This window comes from Microcebus murinus, chromosome 13 (assembly GCF_040939455.1).
Source record: "Microcebus murinus isolate Inina chromosome 13, M.murinus_Inina_mat1.0, whole genome shotgun sequence".
Taxonomy (NCBI): Eukaryota; Metazoa; Chordata; class Mammalia; order Primates; family Cheirogaleidae; genus Microcebus; species Microcebus murinus.
The window spans coordinates 32,353,415-32,372,725 of NC_134116.1; the positions used below are offsets into that span (position 1 = coordinate 32,353,415).

General features: G+C 33.4%; 1 pseudogene; it reads left to right on the plus strand.

Moving 5' to 3' along the window:
- The first annotated feature begins 997 nt into the window (after positions 1-997).
- LOC105868770 (protein TASOR 2-like) lies at positions 998-6,014 on the plus strand (annotated as a pseudogene).
- Positions 6,015-19,311: the final 13,297 nt, after the last annotated feature.

Sequence of the window (19,311 nt, forward strand, 5' to 3'; positions counted from 1 at the left end):
CTGTGACTATATCATACTAAAACAAGACTGCAAAAGTGTTGGATCTAATAAAGAAAATGGGGAAAAACTATAAACTGATGAAACTGTAAGAGGTAGCTAGTATATTCTCAGGATTTGGGAGGTCATGTGTAAGACTTGATCCTGAAGGTCAGTCAGAGTGGACCATAAGGATCAATAAGGAAAAATTTATTTGTGTGGGATAATTCTCCCATGAACAATTATCAACACCCTGTCAAGAGCCATAGCAGAAGGAATCAATATATAATTTTAATGGTGCTTAAAAGCTTAATGAAAAAGATGGCCTGCACCAAATGTACCAGAAATATTGGTACTCTAATGGCAAATGGTGGGAGAAGAAAACGCATTGTTCAGAGTAGTGAGAAAGCTATCTTACTGAAATAGGCATATTTAGTCTTGGCAGAATTTCAAATTAGTTCCTTGGTCTTTGGGTTAAAAACTATTATAATAAAAAATACTGAGTGGAAGATTTGAAATTACTTTTGACCCTAGCCAAGGGTATGATTCAAAATAACAATATATCCCAAGGTAATAGCAGGGAGTTGTATCACCCTAAAATATGGATGGTGCTTGCTATCATATCCCTACTTAATTCAGTATTCTTACCCCAACAAAAACTAGATGGGTCTTCCAATATCTAAGTCATAACTCAATCTATAGGAGATTAATATGACACTAGAAACATGGCATGTGGCTACTGATCAAGGCATTGCTATTTTCTATCACTGTCAGAAAAAAACACCAGGAACATTTTGGAATCATTTGGGATGATTAAAAAAGTATAAATGTGTATTTTTGCACTGAGGCAACATTAATTCTCTTGCTCCATGAAATAGCATAGTTCAAAGGGAACTGGAGTCTCTATATATCCTTCAGAATATGTATTGATTCTTTAGATTGATGATATAATATTCATTTGTCTGGCTAAGATATAAGTGTCAAGTATAATGGCTGGGCATCATAAGACACATGACTCCAGATGGTGGAATATAACTACTGTGAAGTTACAGTAACCAGTAAGTATTACATCAGCAGGAATTTTAGGGGCACAGTGATTTGAGACATATTAGCTTATCTCTTTCAAAGTATTGAATAAATTATTATAATTTGAAGTTTTTCCTAGTAGAAGGAAGCACATGTTTTGCAGACTTCTTTGCATCCTGGAACCATTATATTCAACACTTGGGGATAGTAATCTGATTTATTTACCACGTGACATTGACAGTGGGTAGGTAGCTTTGAGTAGATCCTAAGAGTGAAAATCTCTCTCTAATAAGAATAGATTGTGTTATAAGTACCTGCGCCACAAGAACCAGGCATATCAGTGGTGTAAAGAGGTGCTGTGCAGAGTTGTTTGCAAGTTACGCCATGAGAATCTTAATGTAAGTGACTTTCATTTCCAAAACAATAGACATCAGGTCTGGAATAAGATGATATAGACTCATTTCCCCCTGCTTCTTCCCTCTGAACACAGCCCAGTATCTTGGAAATTATTCTATAGATAGTGATAAAAGGACTCTGAAAACTGTAAAGACTAAGACAGACTGGCTAGGGAAGCAACTTGAGGAACAACTTGGTGAGTTCCCGAGATTTAAAAGATAGAAAAAGATACAGACAGAGAGAGGAAGGAAGGAAGGAAGGAAGGAAGGAAGGAAGGAAGGAAGGAAGGAAGGAAGGAAGGAAGGAAGGAAGGAAGGAAGGAAGGAAGGGAGGGAGGGAAAGAGAGAGAAAGAAAAGAAAGATAGAAGAAAAGAGGAAAGAAAGAAAAAAGAAAGAAAGAAAGAAAGAAAGAAAGAAAGAAAGAAAGAAAGAAAGAGAGAGAAAGAAAAGAACAAGAGAGAAAAAGAAAAGAAAAAAAGAAAGATTGTATTTCTCTGTCCCCACAACCAGGAAACAGGAAACATGATGGAGACCAATTGGTGGGCAGCAATAGCAACAATAAGCGTCAGGCCCTATGGTTCCCTGTGCTCCACATAGGAACATTAGGAGGCCATACTGCAGCCTTACTCCTGCCCCTAGCCACCACATGCACATAACATGCACATATGCAACCTAACTATTTGCTGTCTATAGGAAACACACTTCACATATTACAACATAGCTAGGTTGAAATTAAAAAGATAAGAAAAAGCATATCTTATAAATAAACATCACTTCTTAGTATTTGGTAAAAATACTAATATTTTTTCAGTAGGTATATAGAAAAATGGAACAAACCATTAATCAACAAAATCTAATTGATGTTTATAGAACAATTTGGATACCCCAATTACCCTGGTTTAATTAATATTCATTGTATGCCTGTATCAAAACATCACATGTACCCTATAAATATATACAGCTATTATAAACCCATAATAATTTAAAATGAATTTTTTAATAAGAAAAATATTTGTTCTTATCAAGTACCTATGAAACATTCAATAAACAAACCACTTACTGAGTCACAAAGAAAAAATATAAATTATTTAAATCACAGTGTTTTCTGAATATAATAGATCAAATTGGAAATTAGTAACAAAGACAATAGTAAAATCTACAAACATTTGAAAATTAAGCAACATATTTCAAAATGATCCTTGGGTCAAACAGGAAGTCTCAAAAAAAAAAAATAAGAAGAAGAACAAAATATGCATGTATACAGAACTAAGTAAAAATGAAAACACAATATATCTATATTTATAGAGTGCAAATAATATAGTTGGGAGAGAGAAATTCATAGCACTAAATGCTTGTAGTATAACAAAAGAAAAATCATAAATCAATGGCCTAACTTTCTTACCTCAATAAACTAGAAAAAAAAAAAAGAAAAAGAATGTCAACAAGAGAAGGAAGGAAATAATAATGCAAAGAATGGGAAAACAGTAAAGAGCATTGATTAAACAAAAAGCTGTTTTTTAAAGAAATCAATATTATTGGTAAACCTCTATCAAGATCAACAAAGATAAAAAGAGAGTAAATACAAATCACCAAAACCATAAATGATGCATTAAATAATCTAAGTTCTGTAGACATTAAAAATATTGTAATTCTGAGAAAATTTGACACATACTTGACAACATAAAAAAAAGGGTCAATTCATCAAAAAAACCCCACAAACTACTATTCTCAGCCAAGATGCAATAAATAAAATAAATAGTTTAACTACAGAAACTTTGACTCTGTAACTAAAAAGCTCCTGGAAAAGAAAGGTCTAGTCTTAGATGGTTCATTGGAGAATTTGCCACACATTTAAGAAACACATTGCTTAATGATACAGAACCCAGAAATCCAGAAATAGATCCACATGATATGTTCAATTAATTTCTTACAAAGAAGTAAAAGCAACTCATTAGAGGAAGGATAAACTCTTCAATTAACTATCCTAGAGCGATTGTACATCAATTAGCTAAAGAAAAAATCTTGATCTAAGCATCAAACATTAAACAAAAATTAACACAAAAGGGAACATGGACATAAATATAAAACTACCAAAGTTATAGAAAAAAATTAGGAAAAAGTTTTGTGGAAATAGTATTCCTAGACCTGATGCAAAATAATGATCTGTAAACAAAAAAGAATTGCAACTCATAAAAATTAAAAACACTTGTTCTGCAAAGACCCTCTTAAAAGGATGAAAATACATGTCATAGAATGGAAGCCTAATTTTCAGACCACATAGACAACGAAGGGCTAGCATCTAGAATATATGACATGCTTGATGTTTTGGTAAAGAGGGGGGTGGGGGAAGAATGGCAGGGGCAATATATGTAACTCTAACAATATTTGTACCCCCATAATATGATAAAATAAAAGGAAAAAATAATTCTTACATCTTAGCATTCAAAAAAATTCAGTCAGAAAATTGGCAGAAGATATATACAGGCATTTTGCAGAAGAGTATATATGTTTGACCAACATGTGCATAAAAATGTTCAAAAATATAGCCATTTTAATGCTCTATTTTAAAATATTAAAGTTATCCTTAATTTTTTTTACCCCACAAGTCACATCTCATCAACTAGTCCTATCAGCTCTATTAAAAATATTTCCTCAATTTAACCACTAATACCATTTCCAATACCAACCCAATCCCAAAGCACTAGCATCCCTGACATTAACCAATCTCTTTACTTTAAATCTGAATTGCCTGTTACTACTCATTTCCCTGTTGCTACTTTACTTTCTTTATAGTATGTTCTCATCACACAAACATCATACAAACAGTTTGTGTGATGTTATGTTTTATACATCATGTCACTCTCTTGATCAAAATGTCCCAATCACTTCATACAGCATTAGATTAATACCTTGCAAAACTACACACACTCATGCATAGGCAGAAACACATACATGAATATACCTTTATTAAAACCCCCAAAATTATTGCTAGAATCTTGTTTATCTTCCTCTTCATAAGGATTCTTCTTTTATGCTATTAGTTACAACTGTGCTGCTTCTGTTTCTTCCTTGAAAATGTCAAGCTTACTTTCACCTCAAAGTTTTTGTACTTGCTGCCTTCTGGCATGGAGTGCTTTCTCCTTAGATATCCACAGATTAAGTTTTTGTTTAAATGTCACTTCCTCAGAGATGATAGTCATGATTTCTAAGTAGAAACAGCTGGCCTTTCCCAGACATCTCTCACTATCTCTTTGTTCTGATTTGTTTTTATCCACAGCACTGACCATTACATGAAGTTGTATTGTTTCCTGTTTCAACAAAGTAGAATAGGAAGATGCTTTTACAAGCCTCTTTCATAACACTTTATAGTTTGACATGAGAATTTTTACACAAGTCAGTGATCATGTCTTCCTCTTCTTGAGAGGCTAATTGTATTGGGCAGATCCATCTCTTGGGACCTGGCTTCTCCATAAGCAACATTTAATTCTTTATGTTGGAAAACTACTTGGCTGCTATTCATCATCACCTTATTGAATTCGGCATATTGTTTGAGAATAAGTAAATGTCATTTTGAGATTCTTTCAAAGTACTGTTATATTTCAGTTCTTGGCATCAATGAAAGTCTGATTTCTTTGAGAATTTGTAAGATTTTTACTGTCACCTCACCTCTCCTTCCAAAAGGAGGAAGAGCTAGCTGCTCAGATTGCTGGGTGTGTGGCTTCTTTTGTGCTGACTCTCTCTGGAGTCTGAGTGCACAACTGTTTACCAGAAAGGGCTTCTCCTGGAACCAGAATTCAGAACTGTGACCTCAGATATTTTGTCAAGGTGACACACAAATAATATTCATCATCAGAAATGAAGATATAGCATCACATTTACATCAAATTCCTTCTTCACTAAAGAAGGAAGCATTTCCCCAGCATCATCTTTGCTGGAGTAGAAAGCTCTGGAGATGTTCTTGATCAAATCTACCAAGAGTTATTTCCAGCAGAAGGCTTTGTGATATCAGTTGACAAGATATTAGAAGATTTAACATTAATTCAACTAAAGGAAATTCTCAAAATCCTGGAAATGGAAGACGGAAGTAGTTGCTTCACTATAGGGACAATAAAAAGCTAAAAGATGTAAGAGTTGATTCAATTGCACATAAAAAGAATGCAATATTGAAATTATATCAGAGTGCAAATATAATTGAATTGCCTCATTATCACCAGTGGGACTCCTGGTCATCAACAAAAGCATAAATTTTGAAATATGTGATAAACCTACTCATTCAGTGTTATCAATGCCAGGTTTGCTGTATTCCTGATTGACTGCCTTCCAATTCCCATAGAAGTCTGCTAGATATTGCCATACCATTCTAACCCTTGAGGCCGAGCTTAATTGTTCAACATCAAAACTGCAAGTTAGGCAAGCCTACTGTCTCCAGAGATGTCTTTGAAAATAATGGAATTCTTGATACAGATATTAATAATTTTGTAGAAAAATATACAAAAGTAGCAGCTCCCTTTAAGAGTAGTTATGGTGATTCAACTCCAGCTTACTTTGATTTGGAAGATGCCAACAACAAATTAGTATCTGAAGAAAACATTTCTTACTCTATTCCCTTTCTTTAGAAACTTTGATATTAATACATATTAATATCATGAACAGTCTTCTTGTATTTGAAAAATCAATGTTCTGCAACTCGGAAAGGTCTTTATCTGTTATATTTCATATTTTGCTGAAATATCTGACTTCACAGGGGCACAGGAGTTGTCCATTTATTTTGGGTTGCAATGTTAAGTATTATTTTTTTAGGGAGGGTGGTACATACAGAGGTAACTGTATTCTTGATTTAATGTGGCACATACAGAGGTAACTACATTTTTTTATTGCGGTACATACAGAGGTAACTATATTCTTGATTTAATGGAGCATAACAACTTGTGTGCATAGAAGTTTTCCCATGAGTAAATTTTAGACTTTCCTCAGAAGACAATTCTGAATTTCCTTGTGTTGTAATACATCCTGGTGATACTATGATAACCTGAGACTATTTGTACACAGCATTGAGCTCTTGTCTCCTCTACAGTTTCAATGTCCATAACACTTGGAAATTCCTAAACCTTTTTTTTTTTAATTTCAAAATATTATGGGGGTACAAATGTTTTTGGTTTCATGGATCACTTTTGTAATGCTTGAGTCACCGCTATAAGTTTGCCTGTCACACAAATAGTGTTCATTGTACCCTTTGGTAGATTTTCTCCCATCCTTCCCACCCTTCCTTCCCTGACCTCCCTTCCCCCCATTGATTTCTACTGAGTTTTATTTCACTGTGTGTACATGTGTACTCATTGGTTAGTTCCAATTTAATAGCGAGTACATGTGGTGTTTGTTTTTCCATTCTCTAGATACTTCACTTAGGATAATGGTTTCCAGTTCCTCCAAAATTGTTGCAAAACGCATTAATTCATCTTTTTATAGCTGAGTAGTATTTCAGGGTATGCATATACCACATTTTGTTAATCCATTCATGAATTGTTGGGTACTGGGTTGATACCACATTTTTACACTTGTGAATTATGCCATAATAAATATTCGAGTGCCAGTGTCTTTTTATAAAATGACTTCTTTTCCTTTGGGAAAATACCAAGTAATGAGATTGCTGGATTGAATGGTAGGTCTACTATTTGTTCTTTGAAGAATCTCCATACTGTCTTCCATAGAGGTTGTACTAACCTGCAGTCCCACCGGTGGGACTTAAAAGCCATTCTAATTGGGATAAGGTGGTATCTCATTGTGGTTTTAATTTGCATTTATTTCCCTGATGATTAGTGACACTCAGCATTTTTTTATAGGTTTATTGGCCATTTGTCTATCTTCTTTGAAAAACTTCTGTTCATGTCTTTTGCCCACTTTTTAATGGGATTGTTTGTTTTCTTGCTGATTTCCTTCAGTTTTTTGTAGATATTGGTTATTAGCCCTTTATCAGATGCGTAGCTTGTGAATATTTTCTCCCATTCTGTAGGCTATTTGCTCTGTTGATTATTTCCTTAGTGGTGCAAAAGCTTTTTAATTTAATCAAGTTCCATTTATTGATTTTTGTTGCTGCCATTGCCATTGGGGTCTTAGTCATAAATTCTTTGCTTAGTCTGATATCTAGAAGAGTTTGTTTTAAATTATTTTTGTTTCAAACAGGATGCTTTCAAAGTTTTGGATTGAGCTTAATATTAAAAATAATTATTGTACAACGCATTTACTTTTTGGAGCAAATATAAGACTATTTTTCACAAATAGCTTAGTTTTTCATGTTAATATCAGAAAGGGATACGTAATACATATTTTGATCTGACAGAAAGGTTGTACCACCCTTGTAAAAACTATAATCTTAAATGATTTTATTTACTGTTATACAAGTAACAACACTACATAAAGCTAAAACATTTTTCCCAAGTGGTGCAAGTTTACAAACTATCATTCTTCACTTTCTCAGTTTTTATAAATACTGCACCACAAAATCGACTTTCTGAGGAGGAAATGATCATTTATTTATGATATTAGAAATAATTTCTACTGTCATCTTTAAAACACTAACTAAGCAAAAAATATTTATAAGATGCATAGTTTCTATTTGGAGCCAAATTTTTTGTAACTGTTTCTTTTTTTAATAAATATGGCTAAAAGTTTTAAATAATAAATTGTACCATTTATTTTTCCCTTTTATTTTATTCTGCTAGCACAAGTTAAACTCCATGAGTTAGGCCCATGTAACTCAAGAATAAGAACAGCAACTGGTACATAGTGGACAATCAGCAAATATATTTGAATGAATACATAAATGAATAATCTGGTTTAATAAAAAGATTAACTAAATATTCATATACATCAGCAGTCCCCAACATTTTTGGTACCAAGGACCGTTTTCATGGAAGAGAAATTTTCCTCATACCAGGAAGAAGGCGGAATGGTTTTGGGATGATTTAAGCAAATTACATTTATTGTTTATTTTATTTCTATTATTATTATATTGTAAGATATAATGAAATAATTATACAACTCACCATAGGTTGGTGACACCTGATATACATTATACATATGATCGTAAAGGAAAACAAGTGAAAGACCGAAATGTAAAAATTATAGATACTCAAAATATAAAACATCATCTCATAATACTATATATAAATGTAACATGAATTTTTTTCATTAAATTTCAAAATTTATTTATTTATTTATTTTTTTCAGCATATTTGGGGGTACAAATATTAAGGTTATGTATATTGATTGCCCTTGCCCTACCTCCTCCCTCGAGTCAGAGCTTCAAGCATGTCCATCCCCCAGTCGGTGCAATGGCACTCATTATGTATGTATATACCCATCCACTTCACACCCCCACCTGCCTGAACACCCAATAAATGTTATTCCTGTATGTCCACTGAGGTGTTGATCAATTAATACCAATTTGCTGGTGAGTACATATTAATCTGAATTTTTAATAAAATAATTTTATACTGTGCTGCAGCAAATAGTTGTTTTTATTTGAAATAACGTAACTAAATTCTTACTCTCTACCTCATGTCATAAACAATATCAAATTTAGGATGGATTAACAAATTAAGTCCTTTGCAAATTACCCTCATAATTTTTCAAGAAAAAAATGAAAAAAAATGGTAGAAACTTTTTAGTCACATATATACCACATTTGGGGGATATTTCTTTTCTCCAAAAGAGAAATCACTCCCAAAAGAGCAGTCAGCATTGGAGTCTCCACTTAATTAAGTTGCTATAATCTGAAGCCATTTTCTAAAACCTATCCATGTTTCACACTTGCCAAACTGGCAATTGAAAGGAGAGTGAGGAGGAATAAACCCTATCAAATCTCACTTATTTTTTATTTTTTTACATATTTTTTAAGTTTTTTTATTTCAGGAAATTATGAGAGTAGAAACATTTTAGTTACATTTTATATCTTTGCCTCTCCCTAGCAAGGGTTAGAGGTATGTCCTTCCCCTCTACAATGCTCACTGTGTCCAAATCTCACTTATTTTTATGATGGCATTGATTAATGACATTTTTCAAAGATTCAGTATTGCTTTTGCATATTCCAAACATATGTGAGAATTAAATCTATTGTTAAACATGTACATGATAAATATAAAGTCAAATTCTTTGGAAATAATTTTGGATTATTTGGGGGATATGTGCAATATAAACTAAAGTGAAATTTGAGCTGAATTCATGTTTTCATATTGTTCTATAATATATTCCCTCTACTTTGAATGACAGACCATATTTGTTTGAACTTTTAAAAAATCATTAGCTTAATTTTTAAAATTTTATTTATTATTATTTATTTTTCCTTTTTTAATTTCAGTATATTACAAGGGTATAAATGTTTAGGTTACATATATTGCCTTTGCCCCACCCAAATCAGAGCTTCAAGCCTGTTCATCCCCCAGGCCATGTGCCTGGCACTGATTAGGTGTGAATATACTCATCCCCTCCTCCCACTTCCTGCTTGCCCCACACCTGATGAAAGTTACTACTATATATGCACGTTAGTGCTGATCAATTAATACCAATTTGATTGGTGAGTGAGTACATGTGGTGGGTGCTTATTTTTCCATTCTTATGATACTTTGATTATATATATTATAATGTATTCATAAATCTTACTGGGGATGTAAATGAATGATTGTTTCTATTTTTGGACATCTCAATATTTCAATGTTAAGGCATGTGTGAATCATGATCATCTTTAATATATGAGACAGTGATTTAATGTATTAATAATGATATGATATAAAACCAAAATGAAATGCTTGAGAGATGGTGGCACTTATAATAAACATTCATTGAATACTATGGCAATATATAGATTATGTTAGGAAGGAATCTCTTAAAGGAGAGTAAGGATTGTTTTTCTCAGAAGAGCAAGTGTGTTTGTTGTTCAAATGTATAAAAATGTGAGGCCTGGGAAAGGAGACACAGGTGTTACAGTGATGATTAATTAGAATGCATGTATTTATTTGTAATGTAGATGCTAGATATTTTCTTTAAAATATTCTTAAGTAATGTTAAAATCAGCTTACATGTGTCTAATCATTACTTAGTTTTATTACACATTTTATGAGTTTTAACAAGTGCTACTATATTTGTTTTGTCAAGAGCTACATCAATAATTTTTAATCAATGCATAACAACTTGACATTTTCTAAAGCTCTCAGAATTTCTATCCATATGTGTAATATATTTTAATTCAAAATCTCTAGTCTCTCTTTAGGTTGTTAAATATGAGAGCTTCACTTTACACATACACAGTTTTAACAAAACCAAGTGAAAATGTGCATGTTAAATCAATGCAAAATTACATCTTATCAATTCACTGTTAAGTGCAATGATATGTGCTTAATATTTAATCAAATTTTTCAATTATTTATAGCCTTCAATATCTTGCCACCCTCAGTGGACAGATTGATAATGTTTCCATTAAAGTTATGAATGCATATGTGTATATGATGATAACAGCAACATTATAATAGCTAACTCAATAATTTCACTTACAGTAATTTATTTAATCCCATACTTCAAAGTTAAGATGCTTCAGGTACTAAAAAATTATATAATATATTTGCAATGAGCTGAATTGTGTCCACCAAAAAGATATTTTGAAGCCCTAACACATTTATTGAGATAATTGATATTTGGGGTATATTTCTGTTCATATTGTTGGATAAATTCTTGCTGTTTTGTTTTACCTCTTGAGCTACTGTGGAACCTAGGTTCTCAAATTTAACTCTTGAAGGATTTTACATTGATGAGTATTGTGCTGTTCAGTGTGTAATGCAGGTCTGAGTACTTCCTGCAGGACAGGTCTGGTCTTTGCAAATTCCATCAGTGATAGCTTGTCTGGGAAAATCTTTATTTCTCCCTCACATATGAAGCTTAGTTTTGTTGGCTAAAGAATTCTAGGTTGGCCGTTATTCTGTTTTGAAAGATTGAGGATGGGTCCCCTATGCCTTCTGGCTTGTGAAGTTTCCATTGAGAAGTCTGCAGTTACTTTGATAGGTTTTCCTTTGTAGGTTTACCTAGTATTTTTGTCTTATTGCTGGAAGGATAGCCTCTTTTGTGTTTACTTTGGGCAGCCTAATAACTATGTGACATGATGATTGCCTTTTCATATTGAGTCTCCCAGCAGTGCTGTGTGCTTCTTGTACCTGGATATCTAGATTTCTGGCCAGGACAGGTAAGTTTTCCTCCATTACTCCAAGAAATAGATTTTTCAGCCCTTATGTATTTTCTCCTTCTTTCTCAGGAATATCTATAAATATTATATTTGGTTTCTTTACATAATCCCATATTTCTTGTATGTTTTGTTCTTGTTTCTTGCTTCTGTGTTCTTTGTCTTCACCTGATTTGTTTAGCACATAAGTGTTATCTTTGAGCTCTGAGTTTCTTTCCTCTGTATGATCCAACATATTCTCAAGGCTTTCCATGGTGTTTCATAGTTCCCTGAATGCCTGTTTCATTTCCAGTTTTTCTGTTTCGTCCTTTCATAATATTTCAATTTCTTTATAGATTTTTTTCATTCATTTCTTATATTGTTCTCGTGGCTTCCTTGCATTGGATTTCTATGTCCTCCTCAATTGCATTTTCCTACAATCCATATTCAGAATTCTTCCTCTGTCATTTTAATCATTTTGTTTAAGTTAGTATCCGTTGAGGATCTAATGATTTCTTTTGTTTCCTGTATTCTTTCACTGATTCTTTCTCATCTGGCTTCTTGGTCAAGAACTTGGGGTGCTAGGACTGGTTTATGGTCCTATCTCCAAGTCCTTATGGGTTGTTCCTTAAGAGAGCTGGGGAGAGGTGTACTGGTCCTATATTGCCTTAGGGGTATTTTAGCAAGTTGTGTTACCTCTGACCTGTTGTCTTCACCTCCTGCCAGTGGAGACCAGTTAGTTTGATCCCTCAACTTAAGCTCCAAGTTGGTGGATTGAATTTGTGGGTATGACTTCACTGCTCTCTAATAGCTTAAGATGGAAGGCATTGTGTTAAGCTGTGGAGTTATACTCTCTGTTGTTGATCATAGTTTGCATGGAGGAGCCAGTTATTGAGATAATCTGATGTATCTGTGGTAGGCTCTGATCCCCCAGATAGAGTATATGAATGCTCCCATCTTTGGGGATGGACTTGCCACTCCTAAGGGTTGCTTGGACCCTGTTCCCCCTTAAAGTGGGGTGGGAGCAAGATAGATCACAGCTGGCGTGCACAAACCTGGGTGTGTGTGCTTCTATGGTTGCTTGACCTGCCAGTACAGGGAGCCACTAATATGGTATTCAGGGCTCTTTTACCACACTTGGAGGGCTGCTTCTGATGGGAGGGATCAATTGGTGTTGTTGTTGAGGTCTCTAGCCAGGTTTCTTCTTCCCTGTCCACAAACCCCAATGCTGGTGCCTGCCTGGACCCAGAGAGCAAGCCCTGGAGTTATGTTCTTAGTAGATGGCCTAAGCCACACCAGCAGGCCGAATCAACAGGCTACTGATTATTTCTTTGGCTCCAAAGTTCTGCTGATTCACACCTGCCATCCAGAGAAAGAGGCTTTTCTCACATTGCCCCATCTCCAAATGTGGAATCTGCCACACTCAGCACAAAAGTTCCTGGGCTAGTGGTGGGGTGGTGCAGGAAACTGCCACTGCAGCAGCATCTCTGGACTGGGGACCCCAAAAGTGGCAGCCACTCACCCCTGAAGAGCTATTATTGAGAGCAAGCACTCAAGAGTTGGCTGAAGCTGGTCCAGTGAGCTGAATCAACAGGTTGTCAGTTGTTACCTTGGCATCAAAGTCCCACAGACTCACATCTGCCTCACTGAGGGCCTTTTTGTCCTGTCTTGAGCCAGCTGAATCACCAGTGGTTTCCAGGGGCAAAACCCATTTTTCAGTGTTCACCTCCTGTGCTCTGGTCCCATTGACCACCAAAGGTGAGGTGCCTGTCTCCATTCTCCCTGGCATGGTTGCAGGAAGTAGCCACTCAGACAGGTCCTTCCCCTGCCAACTATGGTCCCAGCACAGGGCACTAGAGAGTCCAAAATGTTTCCCCCTATTGTCTCCTCTCCACAGATCCTGCTGTCCCATACCATGACTTTGCACCAACCTCAGGTACATCCCTGTCAGAGTGTCTGTGGAGGGCTATGGGGGATTCCAGCAATCACATTGGGCTGGTTGGCAAGACAGGCATAGTCCTCTCACAGTGCTCACTATTTCCTATTGTATTTTTCACTGTCTCCAGTCTTTGCAAATGTATTTCTCTTTCACTTTTTTCCTGTGCTGCATGTCCTACACTGTTTCTCTGCAGATTCACAATGCTGCTCTGGGGTGGGGAGTGGGGGAGTGATCTACTCATGTGTAGTCATCCGAGTTCTTCACCTCCTTCTCTAGGAGCAGTGAGCCAGGAGGCCACCGTTAATCTGCCTTTTTTTTTTTTTTCAATCTCTAAAGATGTTTTTAAATCACTTAAAAATTATATAATTACAGTCTTAGACTCTGAGCTAGCTTATCTAAAGATTTTACTACTTTTACTAATCAGAAGGATATTGGAATACCAGACCTTCCTGATTCCAAAGCTTATATTTTTGGGAGATATAATAATGTTGGCTTCATACATAAATAGTGTACTTCAGTGATGAAACAGAGAGAAATAATTTAAAGATTAGGTGTAAGAATATTAATCACAGCAAAATCTTATAAATTTTGGTGTACTTCTAGGTATATGCAGATCAATATTTTTAAGCAATTAATATCTATACATGTAATTATAGGTTGCCTCACATGGAATAGTTGCTATCTATTATCATTTAACTATGAAGTCTGATATTTATAATGAACACATGAACATATTTCAGAGTTCAAATTGATCACTTACCCACAACATACACACTTACTGGGCTTGATCAAATGTTGACAGGCTTCTATTCTCAGAGTCCTTATACTGTAGATTTCTCCAAGCTTAAAAAAGCATTAACATCTTGGCTATTTAGTCTTATGGTGTTGAACTTATGGATGCTTCTATAACTTTGACTTATATGGCTTTTTAACAAAACATTAATGTACTTAAAATTTTACATTTTAATTCCTAATTATAAAAATCCAGATAAATCCAGAAAATATGAACTACATGTAACTGAAATAGGTTTTCACCTTGAAAATTCATTGCTTCTACCACAATTTATAAATTATTAAGAGAAAAAGGAAAGATGACATTTCTTCATATACTTGCCTTGATACTTAATTTTCTACATTTTAAACTACTTGAACAAGTATGACACTGCTAATCTGCTATATTTAGCAAATCTCTTAGATTACTTAGAAATATACACCTAAAAGCATTTCCCTTCTTCTCTGCTGGTAACTTTTCTTCTTCCATTATACTAAAAACATAATACAAGTAATAATACAAAAAGCACTAAGTCACAAAAACATTCCCAGTTGTCAGCTTGTTCTGAGAATTGCAGAAATGTATTTCCTGTTAAAAAGCCTTGATTTTGCCACCTGCTTAGGCCTTCTAATTTTCATATACTCGACAATGTCCCTGCTAGTCCTGCTTTCTTCTCCCTATTAAAGAAAATAGCTTTTGCTGTTTGATTTAGAGATGCTTAGAGATCATGAGGTCAGAACATTCTCTTTTTTGCAATAGTCCTTTGTTGAAATACATTTTAAAATTTTATTTTATTTTTAACTGAAAAATAATAACTGTACATATTTATGGGGTATATTATGATATTTTGATGTATATATAGTGGAATGAGTAAATCAAGCTAATTAACATGTACAACTGTATATTAAAATAATAATTTAAAAAAATCTCTGCTTACATAAGTCTAGATTTGTTTTTATTTGACAAAAGTTTGTACTTCTCATAAATATAAATGTTTCTTCCATGCATTATGCTATTCTACTGAGATTGTAGAACTATAAGACATTATAAATAATAGGATTCATAATTTTATATTTGAATCAATGTATATATGTATATATGCATATGTTTGTATATAGATAGCAAGAGAAAGATACAGAAATAGAGTTAAAGATAGAGACAAAGTATTTTTAAAATACATAACCAAAAGAAGTCACTGTGTCTTATTTTATGTATCTATTTTACCTTGCAAAGCATCAGTGACTTTGCTAAGCTCCATAGCAGTGTAGGAAATAGAAAAACACTAGTGAGAAATATATTACTTCAAAACAACTTGACATTTTCCAAAGCTCTCAACATTCTTAGCTTAATTTTAATTCACCATTCTTGTACTTTCTCTAAGTGGATAATGTGATAAGTCATATAACAGAAGTTTAAAGATGTAGGAACATAAATTTTTATGCCAGTCATGTATATAACTAATATAATTTTACAATCAATAGCAACTGTTTGGAGAAAAACTTCCTCAAATATAAAATGAAGTAAAATAATCCTTATCCACTGAATATAAAATTTCAAAATATAAACATATATTCAAATGAGTAGCTAGATAAGAACAAGTGCAAATTTAGGACCAGAAAGTAATTAAGGTTAAATTATGACTTTTCTATGAAGATATTTACGTTTATTATAATACACTATGACATTCATAAATCTTCTTTTAAGAGCAGATTTATTATATACAGTTCATATGCCATAAAAGTTAATATTTAAAGTTTACAATTTAGCTGTTTTTAGTACATTCATAGAATTGTGCAACCATTACCACTTCTTAATTTCAGAACATTTTCACGATCTCATAAAGAAATTCTGTACCTTTAGCACTAACTCCCCATTGTCCCCTGACCCCAGCCCTGACAACCAGTAATCCGCTCTCATTAGTATGGATTTGCCTATTCTTCCAATGTCATGTAAATTTCAACTAAATTTCACATAAATTTCATTCAGCATGTGCTTTTTTTGATTAGCTACTTTCACTCATCAAAATGTTTTCAAAACTTATCCAATTTGTAGCAATTGATTTTTTCACATTCATCTTGTGTACTACAAAATTTTTAACTCACTTGTTAGTTGTAAAGCTTTTTAATAGATTTCTTAGGATTTTCTCTATCCAAGAAAATGTCATTTACAAATAGAGATGGATTTACTTCTTTTCCAATCTGGCTGTTTCTATTTCTTTTTCTTATCTAATTGTAATACTAGAACCTCCAGTACAATGTTGAATAGAAATGGTGTAAGCAGAACTTCTTGCCTTGTTTCTAATTTTATGGGTAAAGCTCTTTTTTTTTTTTTTTTTTTTAAGCCATTCACCATTAAGTACAAAATTAGGTATGGGTTTTTCATACATGTTCTTTATCAGGTTGAGGAATTTCACTTAGATTCCTAGTTTGTTATTGTTCTAAAGAAAAGTAAGATGGGTTTTGATAAGTGCTTTTTGTGGTCTATTGTGATAACAATGTGGGTTTTTCATTTAATTATATACATGTTATGTCACATATTTAATTTTCATAGGTCGAATCAAACTTGTATTCAAAAGATAAATCTCTCTTGGTCATGATGTAAAATCTTTTTTATATGTTACTTGATTACGTTTTTTAATATTATATTGGGTTTTGTCTCCATATTCATGAGAGAGATTGATCTGTAGTTTTTGTCTTTTGATATTTGTTTAGGTTTGTGTAAGGGTAACAGTATCCATATCAAATGAGTTAAGAACTATTAATACTTTCTCTATTTCTATTTTTTGAAAAAATTTGAGGAGATATTATTAATACTTTTTTAAATATTGATAGAATTCACCAGTGAGGCCATCTGGACTCAAACTTTTTGTGTGTGAGACTTTATTATTACTATTATTACTATTTGGATGTCTTAACTTTTAATAAGTCTTTTCATATTTTCTGTTTTGATACATGGTATGTGTACATTTTGGAGGTGCATGTGATATTTTGAACATGCATACAACATGTAACGATCAAGTTAGGGAAATTAGAGTATACACCAATTGAAGTATTTACCATTCCTATGAGTTGGGACTATTTCAATACCTCTCCTCTAGCTATTTTGAAATTTATAACATGTTGTTGTTAAATATAATCACTCTACTCTGCTGTGGAACATTAGAACTTATGTCCTCTATCTAACTGTATAGTTGGACCCATTAACAAACCATTCTTTGTCCCCTGCCACACACACACACACACACACACACACACACACACAAACACACAAACACACACACGCACACAATCTATTCTCATTTCAATGTGAAGTTAGCTCTGGGTTTGTCATATGAAGCCTTATTATGTTGATATATGTTCTTTCTATGCCTAGTGTTTTGAGAGTTTTTATTATGTAGATATGTTAAATTTTATCAAATGCTTACTCTGCATCTTAGATGATTATACATTTTTTCCTTTATTCTATTGATGTGATATATCACACTTTTTTATTTTTGTATATTGAATAATCCTTGCATCCTTGGGATAAATTCCACTTGATCATGGTGTATTATCTTTTTGACATGCTGTTCAATTCAGTTTGCTAGTATTTTGTTGAGGATTTAAGGTCATCAGAGAAATTGGGCTATAGTTTTCCTTTTTGTTGCTGTATTATCTAGTTTTGGTTTCATAATAATTTTGACCTCATAGAATGAATTAGAGAAGATTTTCCTCTCTTCAATTTTTTGGTATAATTTGAGCTGAATTGGTGCTATATCGTCTTTGTAAGTTTGGTAAATTCAGCAGTGAAGCTATCTGGTCCTGGACTTTTCTTCACAGGGAGACTTTTTGCTACTACTGGTTTAATTTCATTAATTGTTATTGGTCTGTTCAGGTTTTCTGTTTCTTCCCAATATAATAATGGTAAGTTGTATGTTTCCAGGAATGTATTTATTTATTCTAGTTTTTCCAGTTTGTTGGTATAATATTGTTCATAATACTCTGATTATTTTTGTATTTTAATAGTATCAGTTGTAATGTCTACTATTTTGTTTCTTTATTTATTTGAGTCATCTCTCTTTTTTCTTGGTTAGTCTAAGTAGGAATGAATTGATTTAGTATATTTTTTCAAAATATTAATTTTTCATTTCATTGATCCTTTGTATTTTTTTGTTTCTAATTTGCTTAGTTCTCCTCTGAATATTCTTTCCTTCTCCTAATTTTGAATTTTGCAATTGGCTTTTTATTTCTTTGAGGTGCATCATTATAATGTTCTACTTTTTTAATGTAGGCATTTATTACTATAAATTTCACTCTTAGCACTGCTTTTTCTGCATCTCATAGGTTTTGGGGTATGGTGTGATTCAATTTTCATTTGTTTCAAGAAACTTTTTTACTTCCTTTTTAATTTCTTTCTTGACCTAGTGTTAATCCAGGAACACATTGCTTAATTCTCATGTATTTGTACTGTTTCCAAAGGTCCTCTTAATATTGATTTCTAGTCTTATTCCTTTGTGGTTTGGAAAAATACTTGATATGTCATTATTTCTATTTTTCAAAAAATGTTTGAGACTCGTTTAGTTCCTAACATATGGTCTATTCTGGAGAATATTATATTTGCTGATGAGGAAAAAATGTGTATTCTGTAGCCATTAGATGAAATGTTTTGTACATGTCTGTTAAGTCCATTGGGTCTAAAGTGCAGTTAAATCCAATCTTTCCTCTATTGCTGGAGTCCATGGTGGCAAGGTGGATGGCAGGGGATCATTCCCTTACTCTTTCCTCACATTCAGGAGCCTTTCCAGGTTACCAGATGATCCTGACCAAGCAGCCACCTGGCTTTCCGCTCTTCATTTGCCTTAGGTTTTTTTCTGTAACTTTGTTCAATTCCAGCATTCTCTCTTAGGGGATCTATTCAAGACATGATTATTTATTTGCTATTTTCTTTCTTCTTTTTGAAGGAAGCAAATACTAGATGCCTCTAGTCAGTCATCTTGAAGCCCTTGCTTCTGTTTCTTAT